Here is a 12586-nt window from a genome sequence, read left to right as displayed (position 1 = left end):
TTAGATTCTGAAACTCGTTGTTGATCTCCAGAAGATCCTGCTCAGAGCAGTACTGCATTTTTAACTGCACTAGAAAATCCTCCCATGACATCTTGCTCGCTTCTCCTTTGGGCATCGAATCGGCTAGTAGCTTCCACCAGCTTAGTACTCCAGATTTCAACAAAGGAACCGCGAGAGTGGTCTTTTGCCTGTTGCTACACTCGCAACTCTCAAACATCGTCTCCATCTCGGAGATCCAGTTCATGACTTCCACCGACGTCGGGCTTCCAGATAGACTCGGTGGTTTGGATGCCATGAAATCCTTGTATTTGCATCCACGTCCATCATTTCCTCCATCCTGGTGGTTTTGCCTAACTATCGGTGGGTTGGCTTGACCAACAGTCCCACTGTAGTTTCCCTTCTCAGTCTGCCCTTCGTTCAACTCGGGTTGTTCAATCTGTATGGTTGCTTCTTCTCGATTTTGCTGGAGCAAACGTCTGGTTTCCTCCATTTGACGATCCAACATCGCCTGGATCATCGCTTGCACTCCGGCCATTGTTATTGGCTCAGCAGCGGTTACCACAATCGGTATTTGCTCAATCACCGAGGGTTGGTTCCGGTTCCCATTTGCATTCATGTTTCCGCTATGGGTCCTTGCCATCTTGATTTATACACCGAATAAGGTGAATCTAGACCTTTACTTAAGATTGACGTTTAAATCATCCTTATCACTCCGAAACGTTTACATGCTAGTTCTAATACCGTAGTCGTACATTTAGAATCCTAAACACATAAGGTTTCCAGATCCGGTCGGCAACAGACCATAGATCCGAACAATTAACAACATATCATGCACAAAGCATTTAGCACATAAAAGCAATTTAGGCATCATTCCAAAAATAAGCTAGTGCTCACACCTCACAATCATCGCTTAGCATTCTAAGTTTAAGTCTAGAAATAAATCCATATTCCTAGTTCGGTTAAACTAATGCTCTGATACCAACTGTGACATCCCCAAAATCACGGCCAGAAAAGACCGATTTTGTTTATGCTTTATAAAAATCAGAGTACTTCATTTTATAAAAAGGTTGCGGAATTTGTTCCCAGAAAAACACGATAAATACGTTATTAAAACATTTTCGAAGAAACGTATTTTTATTCATCTTAAAACGTTTGGGATGTCATCGTTAATACAGAAACATAAGCATAAACAGAACTTACAATTATTTACACTAGTGATCTACATCTCTTTAAATCTCTCAGTGTAATGTCACTTCATATCGCCACCTGTGATGTAAATAAACTGAGTGGGTCAGGTTGGGAAACCTGGTGAGTACATAGGGTTTTCAACCCACAATAATATAATTGTTATGTTCAATCATCAAACAATTAACCCAATTACCCATCCCCGTTATCTTCTTTACTCCTAAGAGTCATCTATTCTGCATTCGTTTATTCCAAAGTCCCTTACTTCCAGGGTTATAGGACTGGCACTAAATCCATAGCTGCCGATATTCGTTCGTAAAGCACTAATTCCATAGCTGCTATAGTCTATTCATCGGGTACTAAATCCATAGCTACCAGTGCTCAACAGGTACTAAGTCCATAGCTACCAATTCCTACAGGTACTAAATCCATAGCTACCAGTGTCTAACTAATAGGTACTAAGTCCATAGCTACCAATTCCCAACAGGTACTAAATCCATAGCTACCAACGTCTAACAGGTACTAAGTCCATAGCTACCGGTGTTTGTCCCATAGGCACTAAGTCTATAGCTGCCAATGTATACTCACGTCATCTTCTATCTCTCATCATTCATCTACCCATCATCATACCCAACATATTCGTGTATATAAAATACGTATACAGTTTAAATCCTTTAAAACATGTATAAAACGTTCATCCAGCATAGACAACAAGTATTCAGATAATATGCACACATAGCACGTAGTTTATATAAAATACTTCATATCTATGTGTAAGATGAAAGGGACTATGCACTCACCTGATTAGGTGGTGATTCCGAACTCAGACAGCACTTCGTTATCTCAAAACAATTTTCCTCGACAAAACCTAGTATCAATACCACTAGGGTTTAGTTTTTTAACGTTAACCACGACTAATTAATAGTCTAGCTATTATTACTATTATATAAGCGTTAAATAACACTCAATATAACTCATAATAATAGCCCAAATAATTATTTTAAGGTCCTAATAATGTTACTATAATTAAATAAAATCTATATTAAATATAGTATAGGTGTAGCTCACTTACAGCGAGTTTTTATTAAAAACCGGGCTTCGCTGGAGCAGCGTTTCCAAGCCGAAAGATTTTCTTCTCAGAGCCGTCGGGCGCTCCGGGGCTTTCTTCTCGTGCTAGGGAGGTTCCGTAGACTTGGGAGGGGTTTAGGGAGGCTAGAGAGAAGTTAGAGAGAGAAAGAGAGGCTTATGGTGTGAAGAAAATATGAGGAGTTCACCCTTGTATTTATAGGAAGTGTATATTAAAGTAGTCACTAAGCTTCGTCCGTAACTTTTGCATACTGCAACACCCCCCTCTGGCACGTATCACAATATTGTCCGCTTTGGGCCACTCGGCACGAGGACTTCCCAGGGGGTCACCCATCCCGGTACTACTCTCGTCCGAGCACGCTTAACTGCAGAGTTCTTATGGGATCCGGTCCATTAGTGCTGGTATGATCGCACCCCCTCTGGCACGTATCACAATATTGTCCGCTTTGGGCCACTCGGCACGAGGACTTCCCAGGGGGTCACCCATCCCGGTACTACTCCCGTCCGAGCATGCTTAACTGCAGATATCCACACCCCTTATAAGGAATGCTTAGTTCTCCTTCCCAGCCGATGTGGGATCAGATCTAACCCACTTTCACCCCCCATTATAGGGTTCGACGTCCCCGTCGAACACATCGGCACGTATCAAAGCTAGGGCACGAGTCAATGTGTTCGACGGGGACGTCGAACCCTATAATGGGGGGTGAAAGTGGGTTAGATCTGATCCCACATCGGCTAGGAAGGAGAACTAAGCATTCCTTATAAGGGGTGTGGATACCTTCCCTATCACAACGCGTTTTAAAGCCGTGAGGGCAGCAGATCCCATAAGAACTCTGCAGTTAAGCGTGCTCGGACGGGAGTAGTACCGGGATGGGTGACCCCCTTGAGTGGCCCAAAGCGGATAATATTGTGATACGTGCCAGAGGGGGGTGTTACACATACGAGCTCTGTTTTTGTCTGTCTTTTTACCGTTGAGTTCCTATTAATGAGATCTTCAACTTTCATTTAGACCTCGTTGGCTAATTCTCATTCTATCTCGGATTTACAAAACTGTATCGAATTCGCCGCGCTCGAAAAGTAGGGACTAAGCTTCGTCCATAACTTTCGCATACGAGCCCCATTTTTGTCTATCTTTTTACCGTTGAGTTCCTATTAATGAGATCTTCAACTCTCATTTAGACCTCGTTGGCTAATTCTCATTCTATCTCAGATTTACAAAACTGTATCGAATTCGTCGCGCTCGAAAAGTAGGGACTAAGCTTCGTCCATATCTTTCGCATACGAGCCCTATTATCGACGTTCTTTATATCCACGCGTTGGTATTTACGACTACTACAACTTTTATTTAGATCCCTTCGGCTAAAAATCGACCGATCTAAAATTCAGATTTCGGGCTGTGCACTACGATGCTAAATCTTAGAAAAATCATAACTTCCTCATACAAAGTCAGATTTGGGCGTTCTTTTTACGGATTTTCTCATTTTAACATACTCTACGACTTTGGTTTAGATAATTAAGGCTAAAAAGTCTTCTATCATAAATTCACTCTTTTTACGCTTCCCGGTGCCGTGCCGGTTTTGCCGTAAAACTTCGACGGGCCATAACTTCTTCGTTATAACTCATATTTCGGCGTTCTTTATATGTACGGAAACCTTGTGACATATACTATAACTTGGTTAAAATTATTTATTCTAAATAATCTTTTGCCGAAAAGTCGTTTTCGACCCATATTGCCTCTAAATTGACTTGCCCGGATCTACGGGCGTTACAATTATCTCCCCCTTAGGATGATTACGTCCCGGAATCATCAACGAAACAGGGCTTGTATCACCTTATTGATGGAGTTTTTGGTGCATCCAAACCCTTTTTCGAGTTATTTTGTAGATCTGGACCTTGTGAGGTCCAGAGAACCTGAAAGTAGGCGGCCATGAAGGAGTAACATTGGAGCTTTGAAGCTATGAAGCTTTAATGGAGTCATAATGATGTATTGAGCAAAATACACCATGCAAGAGCCTTAAGTTTATACCTTCATGTGACTTTTGGGTGCTAGAAGGCCAGATCTATAAGTTAGAGAAACAGATCTGACCTCAGAAGGTCGAATGAGTGTTTCCATGGAGGAAACTCGCCGAGTCCATTAGGAAACACGCCGAGTCCATAAGGGAACTCGATGAGTCGGATCGAGTTACCCCGCGAATCATGACCAGTGGTAACCCATCGAATGGAAGGTTCACACTACGAGTTAAGTGAGACTTTAGAAGGATCCATAGGACACATTTGGACTTGCCGAGTCACCCATGTGCACTCGACGAGTCTGGTCAAAGTTTGACCGTTGACTAGAGTTGACTTCAGTTGACCTTGGGGTTTTCGTCAAGCTGATTCAAGAGAGGTCAGAGAGGGGTAGAATGGTCTTTTACCCATTATTAGAGATGAGAGCATGAGAGGATTTCGATTAGAGATGTTATCATGCTGATAGGAGGAGGCTAGGTTGGGATATTCAAGCACAAGAGTTTATCCGACTTCATACGAGGTGAGTCTTCTCACTATAGTTTACCTAGAGTGGTAATTATGTGTGACCGGAAGGTCTTATATGCTATGCAGAGTATGTGATATATGTTGATATGTGATATGTTATGTTATGAGTATTATGATATGGACCAAAAGGTCAACAGTTTATGGACCGGAAGGTCAATATGGTACGGACCGAAAGGTCGGCAAAGTAGGACCGGAAGGTCAGAGAAGTGGGACCGGGAAGGTCTATCGGGATTGTGGGACGGAATTCCCCTAAAACACATTGACCGGAAGGTCTTGTTGAGTTGTAGCCTTGAGTGGCGTATGTGTTGTATGTGGTATTTTGGGGAACTCACTAAGCATTTATTCTTACCGTGTTATGTGATATGTGTTTTAGGTACTATCGAGGATGGCGGGAAGGCGCCGACATGATCTGTACACACTGATGAAGATTTTGTTGGATAAGGTGTCTAAGTCCATAACTTATTTGGTATATACTTGACCCGACCCGGCATGGTCCATTTGGGTTGCATTTCATCCAAACTATTTATGGATAATTTTATGAGAGTTATACACATATGATTATTAATATATTATAAGTTATAATATATTAATATGAAGTCATGTTATTTAATTAGTCTTAGTCTTAAATTAATTATGAATTAATTTAGAGATTAAAAGGAAGACTAATTAGATTGTGGGCTATTGGTTTTATATGGTGTGGGCTAACACTCATTTGTTAATGGGCTAAGCTAATATGGAAGTCCATGGATGATCCATGGAGCTTTTTAACCCATGGATCCTTGGAAAAGGAAAGGTCATGGGTTATTAGGGTTTCACCCTAATCATGTACACTATATAAGCATGTTTATGTTGCATGAAATAGCCACTAGTGAAACTAGTGTAACTAGTATGTGTGTTTGTGTGTGACCGATTTTATAAGTGTGTATACACTCTCTCAAAGTTTTCCAAGAGTTTGTGGTGATTTGTGATTCCATTTGAGGCATTCACACTATTGGTGCTTGGCCCTCAAACTCCTTAGGAATTAAACTCATCATCAAAAGGTATGTAATCTCATCTAGTTCTTTTATGTTTAAAAGTACCCCATGCTATGTTAGATAGGTTATGAACCTTGGAAAAATTATTATTTTTCATGTATTTAGACAAACATAGATCCAAGGTTTATTAGGGTTGCATGCACACTTAGGAAGTGTTAAATTGCTCAAAACCCAACAGTGGTATCAGAGCCTAGGCTTGCTTGTTTGAATACTTGATGCAAATTGCTGAAAATCAAAGATTTTATGCTGTCTGCACAGCTGACTCGCCGAGTCCATGAAGGGACTCGATGAGTCCAAGGCAAAACTCATCCAACTCGGCGAGTTGGTTCATGCACTCGACGAGTTGGACCCCCAGACAGCATATCTTCGAGTTTTGGTGCTGGAATTGGTCTAGAATCATTACCTTAAACTGTTTTGGACTCATAAAACCTGTTTTTGATGTGGTAATGATGATGGTGGACCAATTTCAAAGTTATAATCAAAATTTCAAGTTTATATGTGTTCATATAATTCTTGAAATTGTTGATGTGGATGTTCATGTTCATATGAGTTTTGTTAGATCATAGGAATTATTTGCAAATTGTTTGTTAGTTAATTCTTGATCTTAATGTGTTTTAATGGAATTCTTAATTTGTCCTCAAGTTATGGAATTCCAAGAGTTTTCTTTTAAATATTTTTTTAAGAAGTTGTAGGTTACATTTTCTTGAAGAGTTTTTCCCATAAATGTTTTATGGACTTCATAACTTGTCCTCAAGTTCTGGATTTCCAAGAGACTCTTCATTAAAAGTTTTAAACACTTAATTAAAACTCATAAGTTATGAATATCCAAAAGTTTATGAATTGTTCAAAACTTGCCCTCAAGTTTTGGAATTTGGAAAAGTTTCACACACTTTAATAAACTTTAATTCCAACACTTAGAATTTTAAAAGTTAAAATTCAACACTTATACTATTTATAACATTAATGGTTAATTATATATATATATATATATATATATATATATATATATATATATATATATATATATATATATATATATATGTATAAGAACAAGTCGTTTTACCATTAGTAGGCCTCATTCACGAAGCCAGTCTATAAGGTGGGTATAAGGTTGTTGCCTATAAAATGGCGACTTAATGGGTGTCCACTCTCACCCACCGCCTGCTTGATCGGTGGAGGGTCGTTAGCCGAACGGGTAGGACAATGACTTTGAATTCTCATTAAAAGTATAATGATTATTATAAAGTAACTAAATATTTTTTATTTAATTCCCAATCTTAGTTACTTTAGGAAAAATGTGAATTTGGTGCTAGCCCATGGAATTCACACTTTGTACCTTACCAAGTCGTTGGTGGAGCGTGTGTGGTTAACCGGCACACTAACTTGGACTAGTAAGGATCACGAAGGGTGACTTAATGTTTGTCATAGATCAATGGAGCGTGTGTGGTTAACCGGCACATTGATTAGGTGATAATATTAAGGGTACCAAGTGAATTGGTATGGTTATTCACACCTTGTTTTGTGATCCTCGACATCCCAGTCACAAAATTTGAGAGGGCACACTCGAGATTGAAACATGCCATTGAAAAGTTTAATGAATCTCAAAAGATCTAGGAATTTCAAATCCAATTAAAACCTAATAAATTATTTCGTTTTTTATGGTGGAAATTGGTGAATCGTCATTCGCCTACCTTCAAATATTTTATAGCTTCGATTACGGCATCCCTCTTCCAAGTTATAAAATATTGTGTTGGGTCCTAGCCTTAATATTTCATATTGGGTGTTATATTAAGGATTTTGAATCAACTAACTTGATTTTCTCCCATTATAGGTGTCTGGTTCAGACAACTATGATCTTCCCAAATCTCTCGAAGATGGTGTCCCTCAACATCATGCTTCACTTCCTCCACCTCCTCCAATTATTCTCCCTCACCCAAAAGTTCTTAAAAAGTTTAAAGTCACTCAATCCCTATTGGCAAGCACAGTCTATGTGTGCTCACATCTTGGAGATAAAGACACATATTGACAAGCCGGAAGAGTTGGGTGTCAAAGTCTCGTGAAAGTTGGATGTTCAATCACTTTCCTAGTAACATAGTGAGTCTCTTTGGGACTACTATGAGACAGACTATGACATGACCCTTAATGATCTTATCTATTTGCTTTGTGCTGCGGAATCCGCAATCATTTAGAACACTAGTAAAGCAAATTTTGTTAGAAGATCAACTTCCCAAACCTTAAGTGGACATTGGCAATGGTAGCATTGGATATCTAGAAAAGCATTTCTCTTCCCAATGGAAAGGGATCGGCCACAGTCAACTCGGTTGACCAAATGGTAAAGAGAAAGGCTAAGTCTGAGATAGTCTCATGTGCCATTACCAAAGGGTCCATGTGTTTTTTTGCCAAAGGAAGGGGCATTGGTTGCGAAGCTTCCCTATTCACCTAAAAGATCATAAGATTGATCAAGTCAAAAAGTTCGACTCTATTTCAGTTAAAGTCCACTGACTAACTCTATTAAGTTTCTATTTGGAGATTCTTATTACATAATGTGAATGGGTCACATGTTGATGTTTTTAAGAATCAAAGAAAAGATAGGAAGCTTAAAGTAAGTATATGTTGATTCTGATTGCGAAGGTGGGTTTCAATCGCATGGTTCGGTAATCAGAATTTTGAGCTATTGCTTAAGAGTTATAATATATTGCTTATGAATAGATAATAACAAGGTTTTCATGTGATTTGTAAGGATAAGTTTTTCCGCAAAGTTTTAAAAAAAAAAGAAAAAAAAGGGTTTTAATTTTATTTATTTTAAAAAATATCCTTACAATGGCATCTGTGGAAAATTATTGCTTATATGTTTCCAGCAATAGCAATATTGGAAAGTGGATTTGATTCCTTCATTTGTGGTAGTGTCTGAATTTACCAAATGAAGAAAGTTTTTCATCACCCAAGTTTCAATTGGACGGAAACTTGGAATCATACAAGTTGTATTGTATGATGAATGAGAATTTTCATCTTTGAAAATTAAGACTAATTCTTTGATCACATGTATATGTGAGTCAATTGAAGGACTAAGGAATTAGGTACACTGGGTGTGCGCTGGTCAAGGTCCACCATAAAGATTGGTTTGTCATGATTTACTAAAGATTAGTAAATATGATTATACTTATAAGGTTAAGTATAATTCTATAACATTGGAAAGGTTACAATGTATGATAAAACATATGAAAAGAATCAAATTAGGCAGAAAGATAAAAGTTTCTCAAATCTGAAAGGATGGGAGAGTACTTTAGTATCATATTTCATGATCATCTTAATGATTATCAAACCATATCACAAATTCATACTTTAAGGATGTCTTAGTGCATTGTTATGGCTAAGAAGAGAGGTCATGAACTGTTGGATTGGTTAAAATCAAGAAGATGAGTCATACTTCGTTCCAAAATAATTCTTATTGTAACCTTGAGTGACATAATGGAAGATTTATTAACACTAGTAAAATGTAAGAGTAAAATGTTTTCTACTCTTGTACATTTGAGATTGATAAGTTGTGATGTCTTGGATGAGACAAAGACCAACTAAGACCAATTGTGTGAAGTGTTAGTCTTGATAAGAATCCGCACTATCCCTTGAATATTTGTTTTGTCAAGGAATGGTTCTTGACAGGGGAAACTTATATGTCAGGGGGACAGTGGGAGCCTTAAAGATCCTGAAAGAGTTTCAAGATTTAATCAAGAGTAAAACCTGTAATTTATCACTAGCACACGACTTAAGGTTTGCAACCTATCGTGTTGACATAATTCTTATTTCTGTACCTACTTCAAATAATTTGAATTTGCATGTGAGTTATCAGAGTTCAACGTGGAAGCATTGGTGGGCCTTGTGCTACCCAGGTGACAAGAAACTAAGATTGAACAAGTTTAATCCATGTAAGGCTGAACTTGTCACTAACCTTATCTTGTGATTACGGTTTTGACAAATTCACATGGATTGGAACTCATACACTATAAAATCTAAGTGTCATAAGGTTTCTCTCCGATTCATGAAAATGATGGTGAGGAAACGCTTTCATTAAGTAGACTTTACGTAGATAGCAATTGTGTTATTTGCATTTTCAAAAGTCGTTAGTGGAGAGTGTGTGGTTAACCGGCACACTAACATGGACTTGTGAGAAATGGAAAAGGTCTAAGAAATTGAGACTATGATTACGACATCCCTTTTCATAGTTCTTGAAATTGTTTAGACACACAGGTGAGCTATCTACGAAAAGGTGTTTGAATCTAAATTTCAGAAGTCCAGTAGATTTCTGGAAATATGTCAGAGCTAGTGGGAGCATAAGTGTTATGCTGATAATCATCACTTAGTGGGAGCATGACTATTATGATTAGTATTGCAAGCTAGCAATGTTAATTATAGGAAACAAAGTTTCAATTCGTGAAGTTGCAGGGGTTGAAAAGTTGTTTTGCTATAATTAAGGGAGAGGAAATTATACTTCATTTCAATTCTAAAGCTTAGATTGAGATTTTAATCATCTGTAGTCAAGAATATATATGAATTTTGTGTTGGAATGGTTCAACTTGAAGAAATTCTATATATATTGCGTTTTCAAAATTCGATTATGATTACGGCATCCCTCTTCATAGTTAAATTTTGAAAACATGGCAAATAAAAAATATTGTAGCAAAAGACTGGTCTAGTATCATGTCTTTATGTCAAACATCATGAATCGTGTCCCATATGCTTCGGATATAGGATCGATTGCATGTGCTATAATATTCATTTTTCTAAATTTTCCAAATGCTTAAGGCATTGAGAAGGGAAAAGTCTAGAACTGGATATGACTAAAGTGATTAAGCAATTGTCGAGGACAAATCTGAGGTTCGCCAAAGAGTGGTTGCTCAGGGAAAGTTGGAAGTATGATGTAAGTTGTCGGAAAGGACCATATTGACATGTTCTGAAAAGAAGTAACTCTTGTTCGGAAGTGATAGTCAAAATGGGCTATGGAAATGTCTCCATAGGTGGAAGTTATTCAATCTATGTAAGATTAGAAAACCTTAATGCAAGAAGGATGTTCAAAGCAATGCACTTTGAATATGAAACTTCGTTTCCATAGAGTTGATCTCCTTTGGAATACTCTGTAATGACTATTGACAAGTTTTGTGAATTTGTGCATAATCACTACAAGAGGAACATTGCATAAAAGTTTAAAATCTAACAATTTTTTTTGTAAATGATAGGAATCGGGGATTCTCACATTTACAATAAGGTTTTGGGATTGTGAAATGAGTATCATTGGAATCATGTTCAATTGATCTACATCACAATGTAAGGATCATAGACAAACATAGTGTGCATACTTGGAGTATGGCATAACTATTGTTTAGAAAACAAAGTGTACATGCTAGGTGCATGGGACGACTGTTGTTTTTATTCAAGTCTTAAGTTGTTATTTTACACATTATACAATGAATAATGTGTAGTCATATTGGATTCGATTATTATTGTGTTTCACTTTGCCTGTTTTGACTTCCAAAATAGCTAGGTTATTCTTTCCGAATGACTAAGTTATTTAAACACTCCACAGTCGTTCATATGTTGGAAGTAGGTATGAATCAAGACTGTCATGAATCGGGTTTGTAGATGGCTAAATGGGTTTAGTCATAGAAATGGTTGCTACAACATTCATGAGTGCTCATAAGTTATGAGTATTAGAATAAACCCACGCTCACTTGTATCACTTCATGGAATTTATCTCGAGTGATCGTGAGACGGTAATATCATATAAATCTTCAAACCTAGAGATATGAGTTGTTACCTATGAGTTGGTTGTGCACTGATTGCACGTAAACGCATCAGTAACTTGATGTTATAAAACGTGCCTTTGTGTATAATTCAACAAGTAGTAGAACAAGTATATGAGTCGAAGTTTATCTTTTCCTTCTAGAAATAGAAGCGATATTTGTAACAGCCCGTCATTTCAAGTCAGTAAAAATCGACTCTTGTAACCTCTTTGAGAAAGGAATTAGAATATCATCGAAAAATGAAGTATTCAAAAACTCTAATTGGAGTACACTATGTGGTAGGTATCGTCTTAAGGTTTCCAAACATATAAATAACACAAAAATCCGAGTTATAACGAAGAAGTTATGACCATTCTAAGTTTTCCGACAAAAACCGGCAATACGAAGTTGCGTAAAAACGCAAAGTTTCAATAAAACACTTTCTGACTTTAGGTGTCTAAACGAAAGTCATAGGTATCGTTAAACTACAAACATGCATAAAAAGAACGCTCAAATCGGACATCGTATGAATAAGTTATGAATTTTTAAAGAAATTCCTTAATCACGTCATTTTAATAAATAAATAATAAAAATAATTTTGGAATTTGCCAATGGAATCTAAATGAAAGTTGTAGATCGTAGTCTCACCTTCGCGGGGATATAAAGAACGTCAAAAAAGGAGTTCGTATGAAGGAGATATGAATTTTTGAAGTTTGATAAATAATTTATATATAATTTTTATTAAAAATTCGGTATTATCCGAAGGGGAGTCAGCCTAGGGCCGTAGTACGCGCCGCGTACTCGAGGCCACGGCCTCGGATCGTCCACGTCGCCCCTATGCGAGCTACCCCCTCCCCGTCCTGTCCGAAGCGCTACAGCCGAGGATGCGGTTAGCAGTGACGTCCCGTACGCGTTGCGTACGGGAGTACGCCCCGCGTACGCATGCTTCTCAGCCCCCTATAAAAGGGATGTGAG

At 37.9% G+C, this 12586-nt stretch overlaps 1 pseudogene; it reads right to left on the bottom strand.

Annotated features, from left to right (window-relative positions):
• Nucleotides 1–2568: 2568 nt before the first annotated feature.
• Nucleotides 2569–2687, bottom strand: LOC144999374 (5S ribosomal RNA; annotated as a pseudogene).
• Nucleotides 2688–12586: the final 9899 nt, after the last annotated feature.

This window comes from Lactuca saligna, chromosome 5 (assembly GCF_052625555.1).
Source record: "Lactuca saligna cultivar CGN05327 chromosome 5, ASM5262555v1, whole genome shotgun sequence".
Classification (NCBI taxonomy): domain Eukaryota; kingdom Viridiplantae; phylum Streptophyta; class Magnoliopsida; order Asterales; family Asteraceae; genus Lactuca; species Lactuca saligna.
This window is presented reverse-complemented; position numbering and strand designations above follow the sequence as displayed.